The 26,847-nt window shown below is 42.2% G+C and overlaps 1 long non-coding RNA gene across 1 annotated transcript; it reads left to right on the top strand.

Moving 5' to 3' along the window:
- Positions 1-2,375: 2,375 nt before the first annotated feature.
- On the top strand, positions 2,376-15,979 carry LOC117594768. Its single transcript, XR_004576007.1, has 5 exons — positions 2,376-2,409; positions 2,526-2,614; positions 2,749-2,782; positions 15,398-15,506; positions 15,647-15,979. It is a non-coding gene; the product is annotated as an uncharacterized LOC117594768 (long non-coding RNA).
- The last annotated feature ends 10,868 nt before the right edge of the window (positions 15,980-26,847 follow it).

Raw genomic sequence — 26,847 nt, 5'->3', positions numbered from 1 at the left:
CTGTGCACTGGTGTCTCAACTTTTAGCCATAGACCATAGTGTTTGGTAATGGCCACGTGGGAAATGCTAGGCTACCTTGTGATATTTCTTTATAATGGTCTTTGATATTCATTTTATATGCAGGTCTCACAATGACAAAAAGCTGCACTGCCACGGTTTTGCAAAACATTCAGAGCTATAATTGCAGGAAATATTTGTATATACAGTGCTCAATGTTCCGATGGAGAATGTGTATTTGTTACGGCATTAGCATGTGAGAATATTAGCATGTCAAGCTTTCAATTCTTTCTGTACCTACACACTGTAATCACAGCAAGTTGATCCTCTGTATTGTTATTTTATTCCCTGTATTATCAATATATTGGACCTTCAGTGTTGTATCAGTTAGAGTTTGTAAAAGTACAAAGTTGAAGTATTTGGCTCTGTTATGAACTCTCCGGTAAAGGGAGTTCATAGCAAACCATAATACTCAAATTGATAATATTCCTTTTCCTTTCACGGGTTAATTATGAACTTTCAGGCTTTTTTAGTATTTTTATATTTTAAAACTTTGAAACATTTTAAAGCCACATCAATATATTTGCATGTTCAGATGACCAGCGGGTCACTAAATGTACATTCACCTAAAGGATTATTAGGAACACCTCAATTTGATAGAAGAGCAACTTTGACTGAAATAACCACTCGTTACAACCGAGGTATGCGGCAAAGCATTTGTGAAGGCACAACACGCACAACCTTGAGGCGGATGGGCTACAACAGCAGAAGACCCCACCGGGTACCACTCATCTCCACTACAAAAAGGAAAAAGAGGCTACAATTTGCATGAGCTCACCAAAATTGGACAGTTGAAGACTGGCTGATGAGTCTCGATTTCTGTTGAGACATTCAGATGGTAGAGTCAGAATTTGGCGTAAACAGAATGAGAACATGGATCCATCATGCCTTGTTACCACTGTGCAGGCTGGTGGTGGTGGTGTAATGGTGTGGGGGATGTTTTCTTGGCACACTTTAGGCCTCTTAGTGCCAATTGGGCATCGTTTAAATGCCACGGCCTACCTGAGCAGTGTTTCTGACCATTTTCCTCCCTTTATGACCACCATGTACCCATCCTCTGATGGTTACTTCCAGCAGGATAATGCACCATGTCACAAAGCTCGAATCATTTCAAATTGGTTTCTTGAACATGACAATGAGTTCAATGTACTGAAATGGCCACCAGATCTCAACCCAATAGAGCATCTTTGGGATGTGGTGGAACGGGAGCTTCGTGCCCTGGATGTGCATCCCACAAATCTCCATCAACTGCAAGATGCTATCCTATCAATATGGGCCAACATTTCTAAAGAATGCTTTCAGCACCTTGTTGAATCAATGCCACGTAGAATTAAGGCAGTTCTGAAGGCGAAAGGGGGTCAAACACAGTGTTAGTATGGTGTTCCTAATAATCCTTTAGGTGAATATATATATATATATATATATATATATATATATATATATATATATATACATATATATATATATATATATATGAATACATACAATTATTAGTCCCAGAATGCACCTCTAGCATGTTTCCTTAGCAGTGGCTAATTTATTAAGCTCTTCGGAAAACTTCAACATTATCTATGGTAAGTTGTTGGAAATGTTAAGTAAGAAAGTATCAACAGGTAGTCGTCCACTTCCGACTGGAATATGTTCCAACCTACCGAGAAATAATAACTTTGTGATTCGACAACAATCATTCTATGGTTTTGTTCTTGACCCCGTTTCACTCTGGTTATTTTGACACCGTGGCTAGGCCTGAAAAGTTGGTGCTAACCGTGTTCCAGAGCAGGGCCAGCTAGCCCCAGGCTAAGGGTGGTGCTAGCCCACTTCAAAATATGCAAATGTGAACACTTGGTTAACACTGGGCTTAGGGGGGCTAACCAAGTGTTTGGGGGGAGCCATTCAACCAGTCACCTGCCCTCTCTCCCGAGTCCTCCATACACTCACAGCGTCCAATATACAGCTCCGGAAAACAATAAGAGACCACTGCACCTTTTTCTTTCCTTTCCAAAAAAGCTAAAAAGGAAGATTTTGAGTGAGGTGCAGTGGTCTCGTAATTATTTCCGGACCTGTATCTAATATTTCAAATGAACTGTCTGTCCAAGGGCTTGATTGTTAATTGAAGGTGTGGGTTGTTAGTATTTTTTTGTAAGTTGTTGGTGAAAATACGACCATAAAACATGGCTGTGGAAGTCTGTGGGAGGAGAGTGGAGGGATTGCCTCATGACACTTCATAACCACCTTATAAGACCAACTGGTAGCTTATGAAAATAACAACTAAAAGAAAAATACAAATTACGCATTTTTATTTTACAGTCTGCTGCCCACGTTGTTGTCCATCTCAATGTGACCATTACAACAGTAAGTAACACACTCATTGTCCATACATACAATAACAACAAGTGACCTAAAAACAATTATCCAGTTGGGAATTTCGATCCTTGGTTGTTGAAATCACCCTTGTGTTCTATCTGTAGGATGAGAAACAGATCAACATAGAGATTGGTGGTCATTTTTCCCCTGGAGGGTATTTAGTCAGACCTTCACCTCATAGTGGACAGACCAAGTAAGAAAATATTTTCCAAAAACTTAGCAAAACCCTAACTCCTTTCCTAGCTGCTACATGGTTGATTGTTTAAATGTAGACCATATAAATACATTGTTGATGTAACGTTGACTCCTTTTCTAATGTTTTCATAGAGCTCAGGATATTGATCAGGAGGAACCAATGGAGGTAAAGGCTTGTTTCATACAGCAAACAAAGTATTCAGACCCTTTCACCTTCCCCACATTTTGTTGTGTTATGGACTTCATTTATAACTGGCACATATTTCAGGAGAATGTGTTTTCACTTAATGAGTTTTGGGTAAGTGTGTAGATTGATGGCAAACAAAAATATATACAGTGGGGAGAACAAGTATTTGATACCCTGCCGATTTAGCAGGTTTTCCTACTTACAAAGCATGTAGAGGTCTGTCATTTTTATCATAGGTACACTTCAACTGCGAGAGACGGTATAAAAAATCCAGAAAATCACATTGTATGATTTTTTAATAATTAATCTGCATTTTATTGCATGACATAAGAATTTGATACATCAGAAAAGCAGAACTTAATATCTAAAATTACGCACAGATAGACCGCTAAAAACTCAGATGCCACAATTACTGGAATGTGAATGTAACATACACCAAGGGCTGGTTGAGAAAAAACAAAAGAACAAACTAAGTAAAGGAACTATGACAGACGATCAAAAGAGCTGAGCGAGCTGAAACTAAATGTTAGGATAAAATTGCATGATGGAAAACAGTGGATCCTAGAAGCTAGGGTACTGAAGAATGTAGCTCCAAGATCCTATGAGGTGTAAACACAAGAAGGGGCATCCTTACAGGAAAAACCGCAGACACTTACTGAAGGTACCTGAAAAGGAACAAAGTGTTATAGAGGAAACAGGTGATAACACAAACTCATCTAAATCTGGGACACCCGTAAAGAGAGGTAATGATGATAACACAAACTCATATGTATCTGAAACACCCGTAAAGAGAGGTAATGATGATAACACAAACTCATCTGTATCTGGAACAACTGTAAAGAGAAGTAATGATGATAACACAAACTCATCTGTATCAGGAACACCTGTAAAGAGAGGTAATGATGATAACACAAACTCATATGTATCAGGAACACCTGTAAAGAGAAGTAATGATGATAACACAAACTCATATGTATCTGGAACACCCGTAAAGAGAGGTAATGATGATAACACAAACTCATATGTATATGGAACACCCGTAAAGAGAGGTAATGATGATAACACAAAGTCATCTGTATCTGGAACACCTGTAAAGAGAAGTAATGATGATAACACAAACTCATATGTATCTGGAACACCCGTAAAGAGAGGTAATGATGATAACACAAAGTCATCTGTATCTGGAACACCTGTAAAGAGAAGTAATGATGATAACACAAACTCATATGTATCTGGAACACCCGTAAAGAGAGGTAATTATGATAACACAAAGTCATCTGTATCTGGAACACCTGTAAAGAGAAGTAATGATGATAACACAAAGTCATCTGTATCTGGAACACCTGTAAAAAGAGGTAACGAGCATAATGAAATGGAAATAAGGACATCTGGTAGAAACACTAAAGCACATATGAAGCACATTCAGCAAATGTAAACTGAATGTAAACACTATTGTTCATTAAAACAAAGAAGGGGATGTTGTTAAATTGTGTAAAAAGAAAAAAAGGGTTAAAAGTTCAGTAAACTGTCAGCTGGAACATATTGCTGTACCCTGTTAGTGTTGTAAAGGGTAATTGTTTTGGGGGGAATAAATAATGTAAATGTTCTTGACAGATATCTGTCATACGTCACCACGCGATCCGCCCAGGACCCAAGCCACTTCGTGGAGGCGGCGTCTGAGAGCAGTCAGACAAGGGATGAGCCACAATCAGTGAAGATCAATCATTGACATGTCGTCCGGAATTATTTAAGGGTTACAACTAAACACAACAGTCACCTCCTCCAGGCAGGAAGCGTGAGAGATGATTGGCTGATTGGTGAGCAAATATGTTCCATGTAACTGTTCAGTTCGACTTCAACAATGAGCCTAAAGTGCTAGAATCATTTAGCATTTTTTATGCACCTTGGCTGCTGATCCCAGAGACAGACACACAGACAGACACACAGACAGACACACAGACAGACACACAGACAGACACACAGACAGACACACAGACAGACACACAGACATTTAAATAAAATCAATCTGCCCTACAGAGCAGTGATGGGGGTGCTCTAGAATTGATCAAGTGCCTGTGTGTGTATGTTTCCAAAAATATCATGTTATTATACCTCTACCTCAGGTTTATTCAATTTACAGCCACTTGAATTTGTTCACATGGAGAAACATTACTCATATCGTATTACCTGAAAATAATTGTTGTTTAGCTTCAAAACTTAACTGAACTATGAAGCACTCAGATTTTTCTCTTAAATGATCCTGCACACATCTTATTTAGACCTCTTTGATCAGGATGCCGTACGGGCGAATGGAGCTCTCCCCAATCCTCTTCTCCTCCTCCTTTGATGTTCCTTCCTGAACAGGAATCAGCCAGTAGTCGTTTCTTGAGCAGATCTCTCTCTGCATGGGATTGATCCTGTTCTGAATCACCACTTTGTATCTTTTGCCATTCTTCTTTGAAACAAACATCTTGGCGTATAGATTATCAGCAATTCTCATGAGTGGAGTGGAGTAGATCCCTCTTCCATATGCTTTTCTAGATCAAGGTATGTGGGTGATTCTCTGAGACGGGGGCCTTTTGGGTCATACAATTATTTGAGTTATATAAAAAAAAAAAAAAGTATTTCTGATCACTACATCTGATAGTGGACTAGTTAAACCGTTGAGAAAATATTTTTTCCCACCTCAGGCATGAAATGCCTTTCATTAACAAGCATTTCTTTCTCACTAAAAGTCGATTTGAGTTCAACCCCGTCACAGACAACTTGGACCCTGAGTGAATATGATTTGAACAAATACTGAAGTCAATTCTTGTAGATGTAGATAATAATAAGATGTCCCTTGTTTAAAATCACTGACTAAGTATAATTTTGGTTTTAAAATACTCACCATTTGACTGCCAAAGCAGGTCATGAGAACTTTCCGACAGCAGCTTTAAAATTTTATCAGAAATATGCATTAACATAAGGATTTGATTAGGCTTTCATATTTTTTTCTGATCATCCTGTAAATTGTACACACACTTCAACATACATTAACCTAATTTCTTCTTATCAAAATATTAATTAAAACAGATCAAATGACTGGGTTGAACTCAAATTATAAATGGGTTGCATTGACAATCAATTTTTCAATATGGTATGATTTATTTACCTGTGAAATTAATGATATAACATGCAATAAAATGTCAATAGAATTTTGTTAACAGTTGACAGAGGGCAACAATCAGATTTTTAATTCTGATTGTTTAAAACAATTAAAACGTACTTTACATTAAATTAAAAACATCAAGCATAAATGAATCACAAATATCAAAGGAATCAATCAATCAATCAATCAAAATTTATTTATAAAGCGCTTTTTACAACAGCAGTTGTCACAAAGTGCTTTACAGAGACACCCGGCCTTAAACCCCAAGGAGCAAACAACAGCAGTGTTGAATTTCAGTGGCTAGGAAAAACTCCCTAAGAAGGTCGAATTTTAGGAAGAAACCTAGAGAGGACCCAGGCTCAGAGGGGTGACCAGTCCTCTTCTGGCTGTGCCGGGTGAGATATTAAGAGTCCAATTGGAATAATAAATACATTTCTCTTGGCTAAATCCAGAGTATATTCGATTTTAGATTAGGTCAGAAGTATGACCAGGTGGACAAGGACAGGAACAGCAACGGTCCCCCCAAACCAGGTAATCCGCCGGTGTGGACCAGGACCTTATCTCCTTCTAAAATTTAAAATTGGAGGAAACTGAGAAAAGTTAGTAGTACATCCCTCATGTCCCCCAGCACAATAATATAGCAGCGTAACACCTTGGAAACTGAGACGGGGGGGGGTCCGGTGACACTGTGGCCCTACCCGGGGGAGGCCCCGGACAGGGCCCAACAGGCAGGAAATCAATCCAACCACATTGCCAGGCATCAACCAAAGGGACACCCACCAACCGCAACCCCCCTGAATGAGGGCCGAGTATTGCTAGCAGCGTACAGCCCAACTGCACAAGTGCGCAATAGAGAGTCAACAACAAGCCAGTGACTCTTCCCCCGAAGGGCATTGGAGGGAGGGCATCCCAGTGGCGACGAGAGCCCACCTGGCAAGACAGCAAGGGTGGACAGTATCAAGCCTACTGGTCACCTTCACGCCCCCGGGCCAGGCTACACCTTATTATAAACCGTGCTGTAGAGATGAGTTTTTAGTAGACACTTGAAAGTTTGCACTGAGTTTGCATTTCTAACCTTAATTGGCAGATCATTCCACAGGAGTGGAGCTCTATGAGAAAAGGCCCTGCCGCCAACTGTTTGTTTAGAAATTCTAGGTACAATTAAAAGGCCTGCATCTTGCGATCTAAGGTTACGTGTAGGTATGTATGGCTGGATCATTTCAGCAAGGTAAGTAGGAGCAAGTCCATGTATTGATTTATAGGTTAAGAGTAAAACCTTAAAATCAGCCCTAACCCTAACAGGCAGCCAATGTAAGGAAGCCAGGACAGGAGTAATGTGTTCAAATTTTTTTGTTCTAGTTAGGATTCTAGCAGCTGTGTGCAGCACTAATTGAAGTTTATTTATTAATTTGTCTGGATAACCAGAGAGAAGAGCATTGCAGTAATCTAATCTAGAAGTAACGAAAGCATGAATTAATTTTTCTGCATCAGTTTTTGATAGAAAGTTTCTAATTTTTGCGATGTTTCGAAGATGAAAATAAGCAACTCTTGAGACATATTTTATATGTTCTTCAAAGGAAAGGTCAGGGTCAAGGGTAACGCCAAGGTTTTTTACAGTTTTTTGGGATACGACCATGCAGCCGTCGAGGTTCACAGTGAGATCTGCTAACAACGCTCTTTGTTTTTTGGGTCCTAAAAGGAGCATTTCTGTTTTATTTGAGTTTAAGAGCAAGAAATTCTCTGTCATCCACTTCCTAATATCTGAAACGCATGCTTCCAAAATAGCTAATTTAGGGGCTTCTCCATGCTTCATTGAAATATATAACTGTGTGTCATCAGCATAACAGTGAAAGTTAATATTGTGATTTCGGATTACATCGCCCAGAGGGAGCATGTATAGTGAGAAAAGTAATGGGCCCAGAACCGAGCCTTGAGGAACTCCAAAGCATACCTTTGACTTGTCAGAGGATATGCCATCCACACTAACGAACTGATATCTTTCAGATAAATAAGATTTAAACCAGGCTAGAACATGTCCACGTAGCCCAATATTGGTTTCCAGTCTCTCTAAGAGAAGGGAGTGATCAATAGTGTCAAAAGCAGCACTAAGATCAAGAAGCAACAGGACGGATGCGGAACCTTTGTCTGAGGCCATTAGAAGGTCATTTGTTACCTTCACGAGTGCAGTCTCAGTACTATGATGAGATCTAAAACCAGACTGGAATATTTCATAAATGTTTTTTGTCTTTAGGAAGGCATTCAGTTGTTGGGAAACACATTTTTCTAAGATTTTTGAGAGGAACGGGAGGTTCGATATTGGCCTATAATTGTTTAATATGTCGGGATCTAGATTAGATTTTTTTAGAAGAGGCTTAATTTCCGCAATTTTTAATGAGTTTGGTACGCATCCGGAGGAAAGGGAGCAATTTATTATGTTCAGCATTGGCTGACCTAGCACAGGAAATAACTCCTTAAGTAATTTTGTAGGAATCGGGTCTAGCTGAGAGTTTGTGGGTTTAGAACTCATTACAAATTTTGTAAATGTGTCGAGCGATACGGTATCAAAAAACTCAAGTGTCCCCATAGACACCTGATCAGGGAGGTTCCGGAAATTTTTTGGACAACTGAGATTTTTAGGACCATAACTATTTAAGGATTCAGTTATTTGTTTTCTAATGGTGACGATCTTTTCATCAAAGTAGTTCATGTATTCATTACAACTATAGTGAAGACCCACTTCACTTGCTAAGCTTTGCTTTTTTGTTAACTTTGAAACTGTATCAAAGAGAAATTTTGGATTGTTTTTGTTCACCTCAATCAGGTTGGAGAAATAAGCTGATCGAGCAGATGTGAGTGATTTTCGGTATTGTAGTGTACTGTCTATCCAGGCTAGTCTAAATACTTCCAACTTGGTGGAGCGCCACTTTCGCTCCAATTTTCTGGAGGCTTGCTTAAGTGCTCTAGTATTGTCGGTGTACCAAGGAGCAAGTTTCTTATTGCGTATTTCTTTAGTTTTTAGTGGTGCAACTATGTCTAATGTATTTCGCAGTATTGAGTTTAGATCCTCGATTTGATCGTTTACAGATTTATTTACTCTGTCATTTATGAGCGAACTAGTAAGAATATCAAGGAATTTATTTGTAATCCGAGAATTTATAGTACGGCTTTTGAAACTCATTGTTTGGGGGGCAAGTGGATTTCTTGTTTTAACGGTAAATGTAATAAGACAGTGATCCGATAATCCAGGATTTTGGGGGTAAATTATTAGATCTACAATATCTATTTCTCGTGACAGGACTAAATCTAAGGTATGATTGTGGCAATGTGTTGGACCTGAGACATGTTGGATGAAACCCATTGAGTCGATTATGGCTTGAAAGGCTTTTTGAAGAGGATCATTGGGGTTTTCCATATGGATATTGAAATCGCCAAAAATTAGAATACTATCTGCCATGACTACAAGGTTAGACAAGAATTCTGGAAACTCATTGAGGAACAATGTGTATGGCCCGGGGGGCCTATAAATAGTAGCTATGTAAAATGATTTATCGGCCTGGTTAACTTTCATGAGTAAAGCTTCGAAAGAATGAAACTCTGTGATATGTTTGAGAGTAAGTTTATATTTACTGTCATAAATATTAGCGACACCCCCTCCTTTTCTGGACGCACGAGGGATATGATCACTAGTATAGCCAGGAGGAGAGGCCTCATTTAAGGCAGTGAATTCATTAGGCTTTAGCCACGTTTCACATAAACCAATAGCATCTATTTTATGATCAGAGATTAATTCATTTACCGCAACTGCCTTTGGAGCAAGAGATCTAATATTTAGGAGTCCCATTTTGAGATGCGAAGTGATACAATTATTTTTGACCGAGGTGGAGGAAGGCTTTATCTTAATAAGGTTGTTTTTGTTAGCACTACCTTGTTTAACTTTTCTCAGCCTGGAACAAGTCACAGTGACAATAGGTAAAGCTGTACTAACTACTCTGGCTATGCTATTGACAGACTCCACTATGCTAGCAGGCTGGCTAACAGCCTGCAGCCTGACCTGCACCCTGTCTCATGTTAAAGCTATAGGAGTGAGACTCCTGTCAATGTTCCTAGATAAAAGAAGAGCCCCACTCCAGCTAGGATGGAGTCCGTCGCTCCTCAGCAGATCAGGCCTGGCCCTATTTCTGGGAGAGTCCCAAAAAGAAGGCCAGTTATCTACAAACTCTACCTCCTGCGACGGGCAGAACTCCGTTTTCAGCCAGCGATTGAGCTGCGCAAGTCTGCTGTAGAGCTCGTCACCACCCCTAGCTGGGAGGGGGCCAGAGACAATTACTCGATGCCGACACATCTTTCTAGCTAGTTTACACGCTGATGCTATGTTCTGCTTCGTAACCTCTGACTGTTTCATCCTAACATCGTTGGTGCCAACGTGGATAACAATATCTCTGTACTCTCTATACTTGCCAGTTTTAGACTTCGCTAGCACCAACCCCAGATTTGCGGCTACGTCGGTGGCTCTGCCCCCCGGTAAACAATGTACGATCGCCGGCTGATTCTTTAGTCTAATACTGCGTGTGATGGAATCGCCAATGACTAAAGTTTTCAGTTTTTCAAGTCCACCGGTAGAACATGCCTGCCGACCATTCCCCTCCGAAGACGGCTCGGGCCTTGACTCCGACTCCAGTGGGGAAAACCTGTTCAAAGTCTCAGTTGGTTTTAGCAACGATTCAGGTTTAACTGGTCGACGGCATTTCTTCCCAGTGACCAAGAGAAAGTTATTGCCCGGCTGCAGGAGCCTGTGCCGGGGGGCTAACAAAACTATCGTTTCTACCTGGTGGCACTGACGCAGATTTTTCTATTTCTACACTAGCATAATCCTTGCCTGGCATTTGCGTCAGAAGCCGAGCCTCTAACTCTGCTATCTTTAACTTAAGACGAACATTCTCCTCCGTGTTGTTGCTACAACAATTACAGTGAAAAGGCATTGTAATGATACTTAGCCTCCGGTGTTCAGGGGTGAGTAGTTCTGTTAATTATGTCCAAAAAGAGTCCCGGTGTAGAAAAGTTGGGTAAGAGGTCAACAGATAAATATTGCGTTGGAAAAACTCTAAAATAGAATTTTGACCAATTAGTTTATATCGAGTAAATTCGAAAAAGTTTGGCAGGTAGCCAGGTAGGTAACAGCAGGCAGAGTACAGCACGTCAACAATCCCACAATGCAGTTCGTCTCCAAACCACCCAACGGACAGTGGCCCAAGCTGAGTCAATGGATCTGTCCATATGGTCGGCAGTTAAAAAATACCTTATGAAATGTAGACCACGGGCTACTTTGAAGAAAACTAACTTGCTGGAATCTCATTTGAATTAAAACTAGTATTCAGCAGACTATATAACATTGAACTAGAAAAAAGTGATGGTAATAAAATGCAAATTAATTACTTAAAAATCATACAATGTGATTTTCTGGATTTTTGTTTCCGTCATTCACAGTTGAAGAGTACCTATGATAAAAATTACAGACTTCTACGTGCTTTGTAAGTGGGAAAACCTGCAAAATCTGCAGTGTATGAAATACTTGTTTTCCCCACTGTATCTAACCAGGCAAGAAGGGCCTTGATCAGGGAAGTGACAAAGAATGAGTTTCCATCTGAAATACAGTGGGTGTAGAAAAGAATCACCCCCCTTTAAAATAATCACATTTTGTTGCTTTGCAGCCTGAAATGAAAAAGGACAAAAACATTTATTTTTTTATTCAGCTGTATTTACAACTTATAACATCCAAGTGAAAGATACAGGTGCTGGTCATACAATTTTAATATCATCAAAAAGTTGATTGCTTTCAGTAATTCCATTCAAAAAGTGAAACTTTTATAATGTATACATTAATTCCACACAGACTGATATATTTCAAGGGTTTATTTCTTTTAATTGTACCATACCATACCATCTTCTTCCGCTTATCTGGGGCCGGGTCGCGGGGGCAGCAGTCTAAGCAGGGATGCCCAGACATCCCTCTCCCCAGACACTTCCTCTAGCTCTTCCGGGGGGACACCGAGTCGTTCCCAGGCCAGCCGGGAGACATAGTCCCTCCAGCGTGTCCTAGGTCTTCCCCGGGGTCTCCTCCCGGTGGGACGGGACCGGAACACCTTCCCAGGAAGGCGTTCCGGAGGCATCCGAAAAAGATGCCCAAGCCACCTCAGCTGACCCCTCTCGATGTGGAGGAGCAGCGGCTCTACTCTGAGCTCCTCCCGGGTGACCGAGCTTCTCACCCTATCTCTAAGGGATCGCCCGGCCACCCTGCGGAGAAAGCTCATTTCGGCCGCCTGTATCCGGGATCTTGTCCTTTCGGTCATGACCCAAAGCTCATGACCATAGGTGAGAGTAGGAACGTAGATTGACCGGTAAATCGAGGGCTTCGCCTTGCGGCTCAGCTCTTTCTTCACCACGACAGACCGATACATCGTCTGCATTACTGCAGAAGCTGCACCGATCCGTCTGTCAATCTCCCGTTCCATCCTTCCCTCACTCGTGAACAAGACCCCTAGATACTTAAACTCCTCCACTTGAGGCAGGCACTCTCCACCAACCTGAAGTGGGCAAGCCACCCTTTTCCGACTGAGGACCATGGCTTCGGATTTGGAGGTACTGATTTTCATCCCCACCGCTTCACACTCGGCTGCAAACCGTCCCAGCGCATGCTGAAGGTCCTGGTTAGAAGGGGCCAACACGACAACATCATCTGCAAAGAGCAGAGACGAAATTGTGTGGTCCCCAAAACTGACACCCTCCGGCCCCTGGCTGCGCCTAGAAATTCTGTCCATAAAAATTACGAACAGAACCGGTGACAAAGGGCAGCCCTGCCGGAGTCCAACATGCACTGGGAACAAGTCTGACTTACTGCCGGCAATGCGGACCAAGCTCCTGCTTCGGTTGTACAGGGACCTCACAGCCCTTAGCAAAGGACCCAGGACCCCATATTCCCCAAGCACCCTCCACAAGATGCCGTGAGGGACACAGTCGAATGCCTTCTCCAAATCCACAAAACACATGTGGATTGGTTGGGCAAACTCCCATGAACCCTCCAACACCCTGTAGAGGGTATAGAGCTGGTCCAGTGTTCCACGGCCCGGACGAAAACCACACTGTTCCTCCTGAATCCGAGGTTCTACTATCGGCCGTATTCTCCTCTCCAGAACCCTGGCATAGACTTTCCCGGGGAGGCTGAGAAGTGTGATCCCCCTATAGTTGGAACACACCCTCCGGTCCCCCTTCTTAAAAAGAGGGACCACCACCCCGGTCTGCCATCCCAGAGGCACTGTCCCCGACCGCCACGCGATGTTGCACAGGGGTGTCAACCAAGACAGCCCCACAACATCCAGAGACTTGAGGTACTCAGGGCGGATCTCACCCACCCCCGGTGCCTTGCCACCGAGGAGTTTCTTGACCACCTCAGTGACTTCAGCCCTGGTGATGGACGAGTCCACCTCTGAGCCCTCATCCTCTGCTTCCTCAATGGAAAAAGTGACAGCGGGATTGAGGAGATCCTCGAAGTACTCCTTCCACCGCCCGACGACATCCTCAGTTGAGGTCAACAGCTGCCCACCTCTACTGTAAACAGCGTTGGTAGGGCACTGTTTCCCTCTCCTGAGGCGCCGGATGGTTTGCCAGAATCTCTTCGAGGCCAGCCGATAGTCCTTCTCCATGGCCTCACCGAACTCCTCCCAGGCCCGAGTTTTTGCCTGCACAACCACCCGGGCTGCAGCCCGCTTGGCCTGTCGGTACCCGTCAGCTGCGTCAGGAGTCCCACAAGCCAACCAGACCTGATAGGACTCCTTCTTCAGCTTGACGGCATCCCTTACTTCCGGTGTCCACCACCGGGTTCGGGGATTGCCGCCTCGACAGGCACCGGAGACCTTACGGCCACAGCTCCGAGCGGCCGCTTCGACAATGGTGGTGGAGAACATGGTCCACTCGGACTCAATATCTCCAACCTCCCTCGGGATCCAGTCGAAGCTCTTCCGGAGGTGGGAGTTAAAGATCTCTCTGACAGGAGACTCGGCCAGACGTTCCCAGCAGACCCTTACAGTTCGCTTGGGCCTGCCGAGTCTGTCCAGCTTCCTCCCCCGCCATCGGATCCAACTCACCACCAGGTGGTGATCAGTTGACAGCTCCAACTTCTCAATAGCACCCAAAGCCAATTGACTTTCAACCGTGATCAGCTGTGGTCATTTTGATTAACTCAGCATGAAACTAGCTTTTCCTGAGGCATTTCAGTCCTTGGTAGTGCAACTGAAGGCATTGTCAACTATGGGTGGCAAGGAATTGTCAAAAGATCTCCGGGATAAAGTTGTGGACAGGCACAAGTCAGGAGATGGATACAAAATAAATTCTAAGGCTTTATCAGTGCCTAGAAGCACAGTGAAGTCCATTATTAAGAAGTGGAAGGTATTTGGTACAACACAGACTCTCCCTGGGTCAGGACGTCGCTCCAAACTGGATGAAAGAGCCAGGAGGAAACTGGTCAGAGAGGCTACCAAGAGGCCTACAGCAACTCTGAAGCAGTTGCAGGAATTCATGACAAAGAGTGGTCACTGTGTGCATGTGACAACAATATCACAAATTCTCCACAAATGTGGCTTGTATGGGAGGGTTGCAAGAAAAAAGCCACTCCTCAAGAAAGGCCACATGCAGTCACGACTGAGCTTTGCCAAAACGCACCTTGAAGATTCTAAGGCCACGTGGAAAAAGGTGTTGTGGTCAGATGAGACTAAAATTGAATTATTTGGCCTCAACGCCACGAAAATCCAATACAGCTCACCATCCAAATAACACCATTCCTACAGTAAAGCATGGAGGTGGTAATATCATGTTATGGGGTTGTTTCTCTGCAGCAGGGACTGGATAGTAGGATAGTCAGGATAGTAGGAAAAATGGATGGGGCAAAATACTGTCAAAGATTTACCTTCCAACATGACAATGACCCAAAGCACACAGCAAAACTGACCACACAGTGGTTGAAGGAGAAAAAGATGAAGGTCCTTGCATGGCCTAGTCAAAGCCCGGACTTGAACCCCATTGAAAATCTGTGGAATGACACCATCAAATTTAACTGAATTTGAGCAGTTCTGCAAAGAAGTTAGTAGAGACATATCCCAACAGACTAAAGGCTATAATTAAAGCAAAAGGTGGTTCAACAAAATACTGACACAAGGGGGTGATCCTTTTTCCAACTCAGTGATTATGTTTTTATATTTTTTATGACCTGTTGGTGTTATATATTTCACTCGGATGTTATAAGTTGCACTGAGTAAATACAGCTGAATGAAACAAAAACTGTGTCTGTCTTCATTTCAGGCTACAAAGCAACAAAATTGCAACAAAATAATAATATTCAATTAATAATTTCATAGCTTGTGCTTCATGTTTTTAACACAATGCTGTTTCCTCAGTGGGAGCCTTATGAGGGGGTGAACAACCAGCTGGGTACTGATGGAAAGGACAATAAAGGACGTCTACCATGAACCTACAGCCTAACCCGACACCTCTTGGATGGAGAAGGTATGACAGTGTTCATCACTTTTTGTGGAATGGGTAAAACCTACATACAGCATGTGATTCTTAAACAAAGAAAGAAGAATGAAAATTAGAGAAATAAAATGTAATAGGATTTTTTTTGTGTTTCTCATTTGTTTGAGCAGAACTAAGGATATGAGTGGAGATAAAGAGGAACAAATGGAGGAGTGCTGAGACGAAACACACTGCGTTAATATTCTCTTAATCTCTCATTTCCTTGTGACTAATGTATGGAGTCTCTTTGCCTGGTCTGATTTATACATAACTATGTTGGTGCTTCTTTCTCTGTTTTATGTAACTTAACCACACATTTTCATCTGACATTTTAGATTTAATTGCTAATATTAAACATAATTCACAATAAAGGCCACGCTACATACTCTTGCTATGTTTGTCTCATTTACAATTCACATCTGCACCATTGCTGTTTAAGCAAACTAACAAGTTTTCATATAGCTGGGATATGAGGGGCAGATGTCGTCTCACTGGCGGGAATATGAGGGGCAGATGTCATCTCACTGGCGGGGATATGAGGGGCAGATGTCATCTCACTGGCGGGGATATGAGGGGCAGATGTCATCTCACTGGCGGGGATATGAGGGGCAGATGTCATCTCACTGGCGGGGATATGAGGGGCAGATGTCGTCTCATTGGCGGGGATATGAGGGGCAGATGTCGTCTCATTGGCGGGGATATGAGGGGCAGATGTCGTTTCATTTGCGGGGATATGAGGGGCAGATGTCATCTCACAGGCGGGGATATGAGGGGCAGATGTCATCTCACTGGCGGGGATATGAGGGGCAGATGTCGTTTCATTGGCGGGGATATGAGGGGCAGATGTCGTCTTACTGGCGGGGATATGAGGGGCAGATGTCATCTCACTGGCGGGGATATGAGGGGCAGATGTCGTTTCATTGGCGGGGATATGAGGGGCAGATGTCGTCTTACTGGCGGGGATATGAGGGGCAGATGTTGTCTTACTGGCGGGGATATGAAGGGCAGCAGCAGATTTTTCAGTAAATAACTTTGTAAGCACACGTCTTAAAGGACTTCTATTTCTTCACGGGTCAATCAGTGTAGTTTTGAAAATGCCAGCTCTTAAAAAGACATCATTCATCCAATTTTTGTCAAACAAACCAACATCTGTAACAGCTGTGGAAATACATCTTTGTCCTTATTTGTCCTTTGTTCTTATTCTGTATGTTTTAGGGGCATGTCCTTTTGTTCTGCTTTTCTCCATTGATTCAACTTTAAAATGTTCCCTGACTGTTTATTTATATAGCACAATTCATACATCGAAGCAATTCTATGTGCTTTACAATGAAAAGAAAAATATGAAAATGCAGTAGAACTAAAAACAGTTTCAATTCTCTAACCCCCCTCCAGGGGGACTCTCCACCCCGGTATCTCAATCCTATCACTCCAGGGCTTGGATGAACCCGTCAGTCCCTTTGTGAGATAATCTCAGCATCAATGTCTTACCCAACTGTCTCCAGGGGGATATTTATGCCATGTCTGTACATGCATTTATTATTCAGATCCATTCGCCTGTACAGCTTCCTGATTAAAGATGTTTAAATAAGATGTCGGCAGGATCATTGAAGAGAAAAATCTGAGTGCTTCATAGTTCAGTTAAGTTTTGAAGCTAAACAACAATTATTTTCAGGTAATACAATATGAGTAATGTTTCTCCATGTGAACTAAGTCAAGTGGCTGTAAATTGAATAAACTTCCCCTGAACTGTGTGACAAACTGTGTGTCCAGTCTGTGTTTGTTCCCCAGTGAAAATGGCCCAGCAGCCAGGCACTTGCTTATTGTTCTCATAGCCTCAATGAATAGAAAAAGGATGGTAAAATAATTTGGAGAACAGTCATTTTTGATGGAGAACCCTGAATTCTTCACACTTTCTACAGTAATGTTGTGTACTGTATTCTTCCATTCAGTTGAGACATACAGTATATTATAATGCTGAACCCTATTTTAACATAATGCATGAGAGTTACTCCTCATAGTTCAGCTTGTAGAAAATCAGCCTTAAATGAATAAAATATTGAATGGGTGATAAAATGCTTGACACTCCTTCACTGTAAGGATCAGCTTCCCTCTGCTTACTATCAGATACAGTAACAATGAACAGCATTGCATCAACAGTGGGGACCTGGGGCCTCATTCATTACTCATACCTATATTCAAATAATGCTACACAGAGCAAGCTGGAAAAAACAACAAGAAAATACTTTCTGGAAAAATAATACCTGAGGTAGAACAATAGAAACATGATCCTTTTGGAAACATCAGAATCAGAAAGAGTTTTATTGCCAAGGTATTTACACACACACACACAAAGTATGCTGAAAGTACTGCAACAGGATGTGCAGAGTTTGCAGGTGATAGGAAATGGCCATGAGAAACTTAACACAACACAGATGTGCTGACTAACTCTGAACAAAGGACCCTAGATAGGACGTGATGGCTGTTACTGATGGGTCCCACACATCCTGTCCACACATCCTGCCCATACATTCTGTCCATATCTCCTGCTAGGAGTTGCCCATGTGACTGACATAGGCTATATGGATAGGTCCATAGACCATAGGTTGGAACATACCATATAAGGGTCTGTTGTAGGATAAACCTTTCTTATTGGAGGGTATTGGAATGTGTAATGGTTGGTTATGACCACTGGCCACCTGCTATGTATCCTTGTATAAAAGACTGTGTTGCCTCTGGAATTATGGAAGAGGAAGGTCAAAATGGAAGGTCAACATCAGACTCATGCTGAATAAAGATGGCTCTCCCCTGACTTCTGGTTGCATTTATTTTGTTTCATGGATCAAACTTGGAAAGAATCTAACACAGGTCACATACCTAATTGAATTCTCTAGAATTGAGGGGTTTGGTCCTATTCTTTTAGTTCCCAAGAAGGACAGAAGAATCAGATTCTGTGCAGATGTGGATAGATTAACCATTGGAGAGGCTGGGTAAGGCCAAAAGTTTCACTTTATCTGTGTAAAGGCTATTGGCAGGTCACCCTTATTCCGTCCTGGCTGCAATATAATGCTTTTTGTGCCCCTTCAGAGATCTATCAGTTTAAAGTATGTATGTATTGATAATGGCAGCTGAGATGTTTGCTATTTTCACAACAAACACTTCAGAGATTGTATGCAGAGTAGAACATTATCTGTGATGGCTACTTTTATTGTGGTCAACTGGCAGAAGGACACCCTCAGATTTAATCTTGCTTCATACAATTAATGATTGCCCCCTTGTGGATATGTTTTATATACCAGTCAGATCAGAGGTGAACTACTTAGGCGATTACAAAAGGGTCAAAAAGGCAGAGGTGGGGGACTCGAGTCACATGACTTGACTCGTCTAACTCCAGTCACAATGTTCAGGACTTGTGACTTGCTTGATTAAAGTATGAAAATTACTTGACTTGACTTTGACTTGAGAACAAGTTACTTGAGACTTGACTTGAAGTAGAAGACTCGACAATGACTTATAATACACCTGACAATGACTTATAATAAACAAACAGCAATAAAATTATTTTATATGTTGTGACATCAGCACCACTAATCAGCGTATGTGCCTTTAACGCTGCACAATTCAAACCGCGCCAAACATGGCAGACAGTAACGTTAGTCGAGCTCCACAAATAGTATCGTTTGGATACAAGGACTTTGAACTGGACCGTGTGAATAAAAAAAGATTTGCCAGATGCAAAATATGCAACAACGTCAAATTGCATTAGTCATTTTAAGAACCACAAGGAAAGGTAAGAAAGTAATCTCTTTATATTCAGTTTCAGATCTATAACGATTAAGTTACTAATGTAATGAATTAATCTTTTGTTTGTCATAATTTGGCCTTGGTTGCATATTATGTTTTTTTTCTTGTTAGAAATGTGACCATTATCATTACTGAATACGTCTGGTAAATAGATGTAAGGGAATTTCACTAAAACAGTGGCATAGCCTGAATTTTCATGTTGATGGGCATCTTAAAATGAGCGGGCATTTATATTATTACCCGCAGGCTATAATGCCTGTATTAAATGTGCGCATTTTCAAGTGTTTGTGGACTGCGTGTGGAAACTAAAAAGCATTGTGCTTACACCATAACAGTTAACTTTACTGCATGAAAGGCTAACATGGAGGCGCCGATGTGATTACTAGCACCTAAACATTTCGAAGAGTTTTTTTTTTTTACTCATACAGACAAGAATAATTACAGCGTAATTAAATATTTGGTAGTTTTTCATTCACAATAATTAGTTTATAAGGTTGTTATTATTAGCCCTTATTACATGGATTGGCTGAATTCCAGTGCAGAATGCGTGTTATTTCTTGATAACAGACCGTTGCCATTAAAAACAGCGCGTTGCAATGGACGCAGCAGGATTCTAAGCAGAGACGGAACGGACTCTTTTCTTCAGAGGAAGCATACAATCGTTTTTAAATCAATAAATTCCTTTTGAAATCAATATTTTGTGTCAAATTATTGATTTATTTGGTAGGTAGCCATGTAATAAGCCGGATAAGGTACAGCGAGGCGGTTTTAATAGCGAATACAACCCCGCTTCAGGCTGATTCAAGATCCCTCCGCTTCGTCCCCCCAAAAAATTGTACGGCGGAGGAGAAAAATGTTTGATTTTGAAATCGAGCTTCGCACCGAGCGCACGTCAGAAACAGAGGACAGTGTGTGTTCATCTCTTTAGTACTGTGACTTGACTTGAAACTTATAAGGACTCGACTTGACTTGCTTAGTGTGAACCCTTGACTTGACTTGCTTGATTTATCTGAACTGTGACTTGAGACTTGCTTAGACTTGGCCATTTGTGACTTGGCCATTTGTGACCCCATCTCTGCAAAAAGGGTAACAACTTTGCAAGCACATGTCTAAAGGCACTTTTGGTTCCTTCATGTGCCAGTTAATGTGCCAATTTTGAAAGTGACAGTTCTCAACAATAAAAAATGCAGAACATGATAGAGAAGTCTGAAGGCTGCATGCTGAAATACGAATAGATGTGACTGGTTTTTCTACGGAAGAGAGGGAAATGTTATCATGAATGCATTCAGACTGGGTAAGCAAGAGATAGTGAACAGTAATTATTCATTTTTATCCACATCATCATTAACTTACAGTCTTCGTTCTGACCAGTCAAGGTGAGACAATTGTTATATGAGCACACATATATGAGCTCTCTCCCCCTCAAAGGAACTGGATTTTGACCTGCTTTTGATTCATTCCAAATGGTCAATTAATTAATTTAACAAATGCATTTAATACATACAGAGGGTATTACAATTACAGTACAAGTATGAAAGATAAAAGTTATCAGAAAATTCAAGTTGTTTGCAAGAGCAAAGATGCAGGTAGAAATGAGGAAAATGCAAGAGAGAGCTTTCCCAAACCCCACTCTAGTTTATATCCCAAACCCCACTCTAGTTTATATCCCAAACCCCACTCTAGTTTATATCCCAAACCCCACTCTAGTTTATATCCCAAACCCCACTCTAGTTTATATCCCAAAACCCAAGGCACAGGGTTGGTTTATTGACCAAAGAATAACAAACTAGTCTTGAAGAATAGACCCCTTATCAATTAGGGACACATCCCGAGCTGTTCTTAATATTTGGATGCCGGCTACTTTTTGGTCACCCTGAGTAGCTGTTCAACATTCGAGAGGACAAAACTTTTAATGACAGAACATTTACTTTTACATTTGCCGTTTTATCTTCTAAATGACTATTGTTTTCACATTATTCCATATTGTACATCCACGTGGAACATCCTTTGAACACTGCAATTACACCCTTCACAATAAATGTGTAAAGTTTGCAAGTCTGATTATACATTTTTACTTGTGCCAAACATTAACTCAGTGGCCACTTTAAGTACACCTATCCAGTATCGGTATGATCTAATTTTTCCTCCATCTGCTTCAAGGTCTGTGAAGGTTGGTGATTAAATATATGCAGAGTGCCAACTTGACTGAAAAAAGTCATACCAGGGCAAAAGTCACATCTCCATTCAAAATGTTGAATGTTTTGGTCAAACAACATTTTTGATTCATTTGGATGTGACCTGTAAAGAATGTTTATATTAAACCAGACCACTTATGACGGTATATATTTTCCATATCATGTATTTTCACATGTATGCAGTCACTTTAGGCATTTTGCATGTCTTCCCTGCATATGGTCGCATCAGGTTTACTTTCAGACACTGACTGAGGAAACCAACTACTTTGAATTCTGTCTTGAAATTTAATGGAGTGTTTACTTTAAGTCCCTCTGGATTTGGGCATCTGTGAAATTACAAAAAAAAATTAAAATGACTCCTCATTATCATTATTGATTTCCTTAGTCAAGACCTTTCCATGAAACTCACAGAATTTCTTGAAAAGGTTAAGGGTTACTGTTGATAAGGGTTACTGTTAATAAGGGATAAAAGTAAATCTTAACACCTTTGACCAATGCTTGCAATGATCAGAACCATTTTTAACGTCTTCATTCTAGCACTAAAATAGTTGATTGCTACATTCAGTACAGTAAAATGTTACTGCTATCCAAAAATGTATGCATTTTCTTTAAATCACTCTGGACAATAGCACCAAAATGTAAAACATCTAGAATCAGAAAATGATTGACCATCCTACTGTCAAACAATCAGCAAGTCTTAGTTATTAATTACCTTTTCCAGGAAGTTCACTGAAATTTATTTCTTAAGAATTTTTGCAACCCTCCAATGAATCAGAATATCCTCATTTGCAATTTACAATGCAGGTTGGAGCCTTTAGCAAACAGGCAGTGTGTTGCGTTTTATGAAGCAGGACAGAGAGTACCACTAGGAAAGAACAGACCATCAAAGATCACAACCACCCAGTTAGTTATTGTTAATAAGGATTAAATTACTGTTAATAAGGGTTAGGATTAAATTACTGTTAATAAGGGTTAGGATTAAAGTTACTGCTAACAAGGGTTAGGAATGGAGTTACTGTTAATAAGAGTTAGGATTAGAGTTACTGTTAATAAGGGTTAGGATTAGAGTTACTGTTAATAAGGGTTAAGGGTTACTGTTACTGTTAATAAGGGTTAGGATTAGAGTTACAGTTAATAAGGGTTAGGATTAGAGTTACTGTTAATAAGAGTTAGGATTAGAGTTACTGTTAATAAAGGTTAGGATTAGAGTTACTGTTAATAAAGGTTAGGATTAGAGTTACTGTTAATAAAGGTAAGGATTAGAGTTACTGTTAATAAGAGTTAGGATTAGAGTTACTGTTAATAAAGGTTAGGATTAGAGTTACTGTTAATAAAGGTTAGGATTAGAGTTACTGTTAATAAAGGTTAGGATTAGAGTTACTGTTAATAAAGGTTAAGTCTGCTTTTCCCAATCCTGGTCCGGTGGATGTTCCTAGGGCAAACATTTTGCAACCCTTGGGATCCCCAGGAACAATAAATAGTACATTGTTGTTCTGCCTTTTCCTATCACCTCCCTAGGCTGAGGGACTGCCTGCTTCCACAGAATACATACCTTTGTAATTTTCTAAATTATAATTAATTAATGGAAGAGACCCCGGGGAAGACCTAGGACACGCTGGAGGGACTATGTCTCCCGGCTGGCCTGGGAACGCCTCGGTGTCCCCCCGGAAGAGCTAGAGGAAGTGTCTGGGGAGAGGGAAGTCTGGGCATCCCTGCTTAGACTGCTGCCCCCGCGACCCGGCCCCGGATAAGCGGAAGATGATGCTATGCTATGCTATAATTAATGTTACTTTTTAACTGTACTGTCAGGAGTAGTAGAAAAACCAAGCATTTCATTGCCCTAACTTGTTATTGCAAATGACAAATAAATCTTTTGAACTTGTTCATTAATTCACTTTCCTGGTAACCCCTTGACATAAATTCTTGAGAATGTTTTAACCCTCCAGTGAGGCAGAATATCAAAGTAATCAAATTCCAATTCAGGTTTGAGCCTGTAACATAGAGACTGTGGTAAAACAGAGTGGAGTTTCTGCTGAAAGAGCAGTAGGCTGGATTTGAAGCCATGATACTGTCTTATCGAATTAATTTTGTGTTAAGAACATACTACATTCTTAGTACTGAATATTAAAATACTGATAATGAAAGCAAAATGTATCGATACCAGACGGAGGCAGGTGTAGTGGCTCCAGTTGCAGTGTGCGCCGCTTTATTTGATAACGGGGTCCGGCTGAAGCGTAGTCAGAAGTACAGGCCGGGGTCAAAAGGTAGATCGGGCAGAAGCAGGTCGGTACACAAAATCCAAAAACTGTCGCTAATCTGAAAAGGGCTTAGTAATGAGGCAGCGAACAAACAATCAATACCTCACAGTTGGAAGGTTGGGTGTGGAAGTACTAAACACTGGGAGAAAACAAAGGAACAGGTTACTGACACAGGTGATCAGTATTCAGGTGATTGTGAGGCGGGAAGAGTGATGTGTTCAGGTGGAGTGGAAGGTTGAGGTCTGGGAGGTGCGCCGGTTCCCAGTGAGGAGTGAGGTGAACAGGGCACAGACAAAACAGGTATATATATGTCAAATAAATTGTTTTATTTTGCAAAAACAAGTCGATTGAAAATTTTTTTTTTTAATTCAGCAAATCATTTTTATTGATAATGCAAATGTAATGAAACAATTCTGTCTTTGGCTGCAGTGTTTTTCTAACTTTGGTTACTTTACACTGGCCTTTTATGGATTTAGATATATGCCAAAAGTTTTACCGTATGTCTTGTTACAATCGTAAGAAAATCCTTACAAGAATGATGCATTAAGAACAGAAGAGCAAAGCAAAAAACGCCCGTTTCAAAGAACCCACCTTTGTCTGTGTTGTAGTGAAGAGAGCTACAATACCTGTTCGAAGCTGTGAAGGCAGCAACAGTATGTTGGACCACCATCCCAGTGCCCTACCATAGCGTTGCGATTCCCGATGTTATGTTCAAAATTAAAGGCTGCATTACAACATTACACCAGTAGACTATAATGTGTTTAGGTATTGTGTGAAAATGACAAGGACACAGAATAGCCTTGCATAGAATATCCTTTTTTAGCTAATCAGTATTTTAAGTTTTCATTTTACCTTAACCCTCTCCAAGAACTGCCACCTTAACGTGGTGGAGGGGTTTGAGTACCCGAGTGACCCTAGGAGCTATGTTGTCTGGGGCTTTATGCCCCTGGTAGGGTCTCCCAAGGCAAACAGGTCTTAGGCGACGGGTCAGACTAAGAGCGGTTCAAAACCCCCTTAATGATGTATACGATTTTGAGTACCGTGACGTCGCCCGGTATGGCGCAGCCGGGGCCCCACCCTGGAGCCTGGCCTGGGGTTGGGGCTCGTATGTGAGCGCCTGGTGGCCGGGCCTTCCCCCATGGGGCCCGGCCGGGCTCAGCCGAACGGGCTGAGGGGCCCGAACGGACCATAAGGAGCCGGTGCGAAGAGGATCGGGCGGCAGTCGAAGGCAGGGGCCTAGACAACCCGATCTCTGGACACGGAAACTAGCTCTAGGGACGTGGAACGTCACCTCGCTGGCGGGGAAGGAGCCTGAGTTAGTGCGTGAGGTTGAGAGGTTCCGATTAGAGGTAGTCGGGATCACCTCTACGCACGGCTTGGGCTCTGGAACCACACTCCTTGAGAGAGGATGGACTCTTCACCACTCTGGAGTTGCCCATGGTGAGAGGCGGCGGGCTGGTGTGGGTTTGCTTATAGCTCCCCAGCTCTGCCGCCATGTGTTGGAGTTTACCCCGGTGAACGAGAGGGTTGTTTCCCTGCGCCTACGGGTCGGGGATAGGTATCTCACTGCTGTTTGTGCCTACGGGCCGAACGGCAGTGCAGAGTACCCGACCTTCTTGGAGTCTCTGGGAGGGGTGCTGGAAAGTGCTCCGACTGGGGACTTTACCATTCTACTGGGGGACTTCAACGCCCACGTGGGCAACGACAGTGACACCTGGAGGGGCGTGATTGGGAGGAATGGCCCCCCTGATCTGAACCCGAGCGGTGTTCAGTTATTGGACTTCTGTGCTAGTCACAGTTTGTCCATAACGAACACCATGTTCAAGCATAAGGGTGTCCATCAGTGCACGTGGCACCAGGACACCCTAGGCCGCAGGTCGATGATCGACTTTGTTGTCGTCTCATCTGACCTGCGGCCGTATGTTTTGGACACTCGGGTGAAGAGAGGGGCGGAGCTGTCAACTGATCACCACCTGGTGGTGAGTCGGATCCGATGGCGGGGGAGGAAGCTGGCAGGGGAGTGAAGAAAGAGCTGAGCCGCAAGGCGAAGCTCTCGATTTACCATTCAATCTACGTTCCTACTCTCACCTATGGTCATGAGCTTTGGGTCATGACCGAAAGGACAAGATCCCGGATACAGGCGGCCGAAATGAGCTTTCTCCGCAGGGTGGCAGGGCGATCCCTTAGAGATAGGGTGAGAAGCTCGGTCACCCGGGAGGAGCTCAGAGTAGAGTCGCTGCTTCTCCACATCGAGAGGGGTCAGCTGAGGTGGCTTGGGCATCTGTTTCGGATGCCTCCGGAACGCCTTCCTGGGAAGGTGTTCCGGTCCCGTCCCACCGGGAGGAGACCCCGGGGATGACCTAGGACACGCTGGAGGGACTATGTCTCCCGGCTGGCCTGGGAACGCCTCGGTGTCCCCCCGGAAGAGCTAGAGGAAGTGTCTGGGGAGAGGGATGTCTGGGCATCCCTGCTTAGACTGCTGCCCCCGCGACCTGGCCCCGGATAAGCGGAAGATGATGGATGGATGGATTTTACCTTAACATCCCAAGGGGAAAAAAACAAAGACCAATAAAGCAACGTTTTTTGAGTATTTGGGAGCACAACAAGTGTGTAGGACTACACAAAAATACATTTTCTGTATGTTAGTGATTTTTTTGTTTTGAAACTGAAAGGTTTGAATTTTACACTTCTTAATAAGTGATTGAATAGTACTGACTGGCATTTTCAAGGCTTTGGATATCTTTTTATATCCTTTTCCATCTTCAAGAAGTTCCATTACCTTGTCACAAAGGTCTTTTGACAGTTCTTTTCTGCTCCCCATGGCTCAGTATCTAGCCTGCTCAGTGCCTCCATGTGAGAGCTAACAAACTCATTGACTATTTATACACAGACACTAATTACCATTTAAAAAGCTACAGGTGGGCCCTAAGTAGTCGGTGGGGATTTTGTCCGGATTTCACTACTTGGACATTTTGGGTCCTATATTCAGTTCTGTAACAGATACAACCTATTATGATGTATCCTGGTAATCACAACCCCCTTGGCTTCAATAAAAACACATAAAAACAGACTTTTGGG

This window comes from Esox lucius, chromosome 7 (genome assembly GCF_011004845.1).
Source record: "Esox lucius isolate fEsoLuc1 chromosome 7, fEsoLuc1.pri, whole genome shotgun sequence".
NCBI lineage: Eukaryota > Metazoa > Chordata > Actinopteri > Esociformes > Esocidae > Esox > Esox lucius.
This window is presented reverse-complemented; position numbering and strand designations above follow the sequence as displayed.